Source organism: Magnolia sinica, chromosome 2 (assembly GCF_029962835.1).
Source record: "Magnolia sinica isolate HGM2019 chromosome 2, MsV1, whole genome shotgun sequence".
Classification (NCBI taxonomy): domain Eukaryota; kingdom Viridiplantae; phylum Streptophyta; class Magnoliopsida; order Magnoliales; family Magnoliaceae; genus Magnolia; species Magnolia sinica.
In genome coordinates, this window is record NC_080574.1 from 52,158,488 (window position 1) to 52,164,575 (window position 6,088).

Here is a 6,088-nt window from a genome sequence, read left to right on the forward strand (position 1 = left end):
GTCATAAGGCCATAAGATCTAAACATTTTAGCCCTATCTATTAGTTGCTGCATGTTAAGGGTGTCTTCATGTGCAAATTTCTAAACTTTGCTATATACCAATATGTGAAGACTTCAGCTGCATTGTACTTAGTGCTCTTTGCCTTCAGATATAAAGCAATCGTTGTAATTTGTCCATTTCTCTGTGTGTTGTCTTCACTGTAACTTAGCTGCACTGGTCCTTTGCAATATTATTGTTTGGTTTTTGGTTTTTTGCTAATCCTTTGCTTTTGAGATGACTCAACATTGGGGAGATAAATGGACCCTCCTTGAAACCATAATGATAATTTGGTTTAAAAATCTCAACCATTTATTTTTATAAGCTGGCTTATTGTCATTTGGTCATGTTTCTATTCTTAATAACTTCTCTGAACTCTGATTAGGTACACGAATCCTTGACTTTAGGTCCTTCTCATGCTATTGACATAACAAGGGAGGTACACATTTCCCTTGAAAGTATGATACATGAGCCTAGTTCATTTTTGTCAAATTCCATGCATGATAGTGATGTTAATTTTTTGTTTTTGTGTTACCATTTTACATTTGAACCATGACCATATGCAATCTGAGGTGTGGGGAGGCTCATGAGGTTCCTTGGAGATCTTTCTCAGTTGTCTCTAGCATCCCTAGATTAAGCTGAGAAAATGACCTTTGTATGTAAGGTTGGTCATCTTGTGCACAATGTACGAGGATGGAGATGACATTTGTATACAAGGTTGGTCATCTTGTGCACAATGTGTATCAATCATTTACTTTGTGCTTCCGCAAAAATTGGACACATGCCATGATGGTTTGTGATCTGAATTTTTGGTGAGGAAACTTGTTTGACAGTCATGTTGAAGGTGATACTTTTGTCCTTCTGTATCATATGTATGCAACTGATGCTTGATATGGAAATTTAGCCCTTTTGAACCTTCTCTAATTGCATAAGTGGCTGAACCAGCTCTGTATGTTACACATAATTTGTCATCCACTAGTTTCTGTAAATGAATATAAGAGGATTGATCTTAATAGTATAGTCGTCATGCACATAGACAGAAAATGCTTGCAATGAATTTTTATGAGTACTAGGTAGCCTATCAATGAAAACAATATCTCCATCCATAATACATCTGTTTATGATTTGACCAACTTTCAAATAGGTATGTCCTTTTGAACCTTCCCTAATTGCACAAGTGGCTAAACCATCTTTGTATGTTACATATAATTTGTCATCCACTAGTTTCTATAAATGAAAATAAGAGGATTGATCTCAACAGTATGGTCGTCATGCACATAGACAAAAAATGCTTGCAATAAATGTTTATGAGTACTTGGTAATTTTGGGGTCCTTGGTTCGGGTTTGGGTTGAAAGTACGAGTACTGGAGCCGACGCTTTTGGAGTCCGAACTCATTCTTTTGACAAATGGATAAATGAGAATATTAGTAAATATGGATTTTCTTGTTAAGAAGAAAATGGAAGATTGATTGAAAAACATAAAAGAGATTTTTTTTTCTTCTTTTTTGCTTCAAGAGAGAGAGACGGAGAGGTGAGAGTGGGGAAATCAAGGGAGAGAGTGGGCTTGCATCCATTAGTAGCTATCTATCATCCTTAGCTTTTGAGCCCTTCCAGTGGGGTTGCAATTGGTTTTGTTTCACAATAAACCAAACTTTACAACTAAGCTAACAATGAGCTTCTTTCAAAGGATCAAAATTCCATAGGTTGATCAATATATATGATGAAACCCTACTCTCTCACAGCACTCCAGATATGCATATCCTTTATCTTTCTTGCATGTAGTTACATGTCGAATGTCTTCGTTCTTTGACTCATTACACTCAATTCGGGTATGGTTTGCACCAATTCAAGAGACTGTACATTAGGCATTCAATATGTAAGACTGGAGTGAGACTGATTAGGCATTTAAATGTGTTGCAGGATGTTATTTGAATTGCTTGTCCTAACAGGTGCATAAGTTGGGATGGATTGGACTTCTATCTTGAGAAAACGCCATGATTTCAGGTAGTTATTATTGTAATGGAAAGTTCAAAAATTAAAAGAGAGAGAGAGAGATAATGAATTCATGGAAAGAAATGTTCTTTATCATTAGGGCTGCTTTCGCCGGGTTTGATGCAGAAATCGTCGCCAACTTCACAGAAAGACAAATAGCATCAGTGGCCACAGATTGCAACCTGGATTTAAACAAGGTTTGAGGTGCCGTCAACAATGCTAACAGAATCCTCCAGGTCAGATTGTTGATTGGACCTGATTTTATTTAAATGATCTTGATAATCCATTTTATTTAAATCAGCAGACCCAGATGTGCGTCGGAGCTATCCGGATATTGAGCGGGGGTCCCTGAAAGATGGGAACCGCTGTTATGACCATGATGAAGCTGTCCATTTCCTATGGACAACATTGGATGGCCTGGTCATTTAGACAGGCCATGTTTATATCTATATTTGCTCGAAATTGATGGAGCAGACCCGGATGTGCATCAGAGCCATCCGGATGTTGAGCAGGGGTTCCTGGAAGGTGGGAACCGCTGTTATGACCATGATGAAGCTGTCCATTTTCTATGAACAATGTTGGAGTGGCCTGGCTATTTGGACAGGCCGTGTTTATATCTGTATTTGTATGGACCAAACCCTTAACCTATAACCTAAACCTATTCTCAAATCCCAAAACCTATAACTACAACCTAAACCTTAACCTAAACCTATAACCTATAACCTATAACCTAAACTCAATTCCCTAAACTCTAACCTACAACCTAACTTAAACCTATACTTATAACTTAAACCTATTCTCAAATCCCAAAACCTATAACCTAAATCTAAACCTTAACCTAAACCTATAACCTATAACCTATAACCTGAACCTATAACCTAAACTCAATTCCCTAAACCTTAACGTAAAACCTAACCTAAACTTATACTTATAACCAAAACCTATTCTCAAATCCCAAAAACTATAACTATAACCTAAATCTTAACCAAAAACCTATAACCTATAACCTAAACTCAATTCCCTAAACCTTAACCTATAACCTAACCTAAACCTAAACCTAAACCTATAACCTACACTTATAACCTAAACCTAAACCTATAACCTAAACTTAATCCTAAAACCTAAACCTAAACCTAAAACCTAAATATATTCTCAAATCCCTAAACCTAAACCTACACCTAATCCTAATATCAACTCCCAAACGTAAACCTGAAAACCCAAACTTAAACCCGATCACCCGAACCCGATTTCCTAAACCTAAACCTTAACCTATTCTCAATTCCCTAAAGCTATAACCTATAACCAATAACTTATAACCTAAAACCTAAACTTAAACCTAAAACCTAAATGTATTCTCAAATCTATAAACCTAAACCTACACCTAATCCTAATCTCAACTCCCTAACCTAAACCTAAACCTAAACCTAAACTTGAAAACCCAAACCTAAACCCGATCCCGAACCAGAACCTGATTTCTTAAACATAAACCTTAACCTATTCTCAATTCCCTAAAGTTATAACTTATAACCTAAACCTAAACCTTAACCTAAACCTATAACCTAAACCTTAACCTAAACCTAAACCTATAACCTTAACCAAAACCAAAACCTATGACCTTAACCTTAACATATAACCTATAATCCATAACCTTAACTTATAACCTATAACCTAACCTTAACCTTAACCTTAACGTAAACCTAAAACCTAAACGTAAACCTAAAACCTAAATGTATTCTCAAATCCCTAAACCTAAACCTACACCTAATCATAATCTCAACTCCCTAACCTAAACCTAAACCTAAACTTGAAAACCCAAACCTAAACCCGATCCCGAACCCGAACCCGAACCTGATTTCCTAAACCTAAACCTAAACCTACACCTAATCATAATCTCAACTCCCTAACCTAAACCTAAACCTAAACTTGAAAACCCAAACCTAAACCCGATCCCGAACCTGAACCTGATTTTCTAAACCTAAACCTAAACCTAAACCTATTCTCAATTTCATAAAGCTATAACCTATAACATATAACCTATAACCTAAACCTAAACCTAAACCTTAACCAAAACCTATAACCTAAACCTTAACCTATAACCTATAACATATAACCGAAACTTATAACCTATAACCTAAACCTAAAACCTAAACCTAAACTTATAACCTAAACCTATAAACTAAAACCTAAACCTAAAACCTAAATGTATTCTCAAATCCCTAAACCTAAACCTACACCTAATCCTAATCTCAACTCCCTAACCTAAACCTAAACCTAAACATGAAAACCAAAACCTAAACCCGATCTCGAACCCGAACCCGATTTCCTAAACCTAAACCTTAACCTATTCTCAATTCCCTGAAGCTCTAACCTATTACCTATAACCTATAACCTATAACCTAAACCTAAACCTTAACCAAAACCTATAACCCTTAACCTAAGTCTTAACCTAAACCTTAACCTAAACCTAAACCTTAACCTTAGCCTTAACCTAAACCTATACTTATAAATCCTAATTTATTTTATAAAAGTTTATTTACGGTTAAGTTATTTTCTTAATAAGTTTATTGCCTTAATCTATTATTAATAAGTTTATTGCCTTAATCTATTATTTACGAAACTGCAGGATAAATTTGACTTTGATTTGAGTGTTCCGCACATCTCTCATGTCGTCGACGACATGATCAAGGAGCGGTTCAAGGATTACCACGGTAAGTTGTTTCAGGCTGTCGCTACACGCTTACCCACTGATGCCCCACCACCTCCACCTTCATCTTTGTGATTTTTTACATTTTTATTTATGATGTTAAACTTATATGTATTTATGCATGAATGAATGTGATGTGGATAAGATTGTTTGTGTTTGGATGAATATACTTTTATGTTTGATGGCTAGTTTGGGTTTATATGGATGTGAATGTGAATATGATGAAATATATTATATAACAGGTGTATATGAGGAAGAATATGATGAAATATGTATATATTGTAACATGTGTATATCAAGAAAAATATTCCAGCAATTTTGTGCTGGAATATATTCTTTAAAAAAGAGAATATTTTTAGCGACGAAAACTTTCGTTGCTAAAAGTCTACCAACTTGTTTTTAGCAACGAATATTTTAGTTGCTAAAAGTTTTGTAATTATTTTTAGCAACGAAAATTTTCATTGCTAAAAGTTGAAGGAATATTTTTTTATCAGCGAATACTTTCATTGTTAAAAGTAGAACAAATATTTTTAGCTGCTAAAAGTCTTGTAAGTTTTTTTAGCAACGAAAATTTTCGTCGCTAAAAGTGAAACGTATATTTTTAGCAGTGAACATTTTTGCTGCTAAAAGTGTTGTAAAGTTTTTTAGTGACGAAAATTTTCATCGCTAAAAGTGGAATGAATATTTTTAGCAGTGAAAATTTTCTCTGCTAAAAGTCTTATGAAGTTTTTAGCGATGAAAATTTTCGTCGCTAAAAGTGGAACAATTATTTTTAGTAGCAAAAATTTTCGCTGCTAAAAGTCTTGTACAGTTTTTTTAGCGACGATTTTCGTCACTAAAAAGCTTGCCTTTGGCGACGATTCCAATTTTTCGCCGATAAACCCTTTTACCTCGGTGTTTTAGTGACGAAAATTTTCATTGCTAAAACTCTTTAGCTTCAAAATTTTGGCTTTTAGAGATCAAAATTTTCGTCACTAAAAGTGAGATTTCTTGTAGTGCTACTATAAAGCCTTGGTCATTCCGAGGTTGGGTGATCAACTTGATAGGACAGATCCACCCACCTTCATCACGGATGGATTCGTTTATAATTGTTGCAACCGATTACTTCACTAAATGGGTAGAGGTAAATCCCATGAAATGAGTCGGTCATCAAAAAATCATTGAATTCATCGAGAATAATATTATCCATCGATTTGGAATTCTGGAATCCATTATAATGGATCGAGGTGTAGCATTCTCGGCCAAGGAAGTGTAGGTGATGGTCAGCAAGTATGGAATAAAATTCTTACATTCGATGCTATGTTACGCACATGCTAATGGCCAGATTAAGTCCGGTAACAAGGTAATAAAAAATAT

General features: G+C 35.1%; 1 long non-coding RNA gene across 2 annotated transcripts; it reads left to right on the forward strand.

The window, feature by feature from the left end:
- Positions 1 to 452: 452 nt before the first annotated feature.
- Positions 453 to 4,869, forward strand: LOC131228837 (uncharacterized). 2 transcript variants are annotated; one of them, XR_009163095.1, is made up of 4 exons: positions 454 to 475; positions 1,957 to 2,040; positions 2,129 to 2,264; positions 4,652 to 4,869. It is a non-coding gene; the product is annotated as an uncharacterized LOC131228837 (long non-coding RNA). The 2 variants fall into 2 exon arrangements; XR_009163094.1 differs by lacking the exon at positions 4,652 to 4,869 and having other exon boundaries at positions 453 to 475; positions 2,129 to 2,325.
- Positions 4,870 to 6,088: the final 1,219 nt, after the last annotated feature.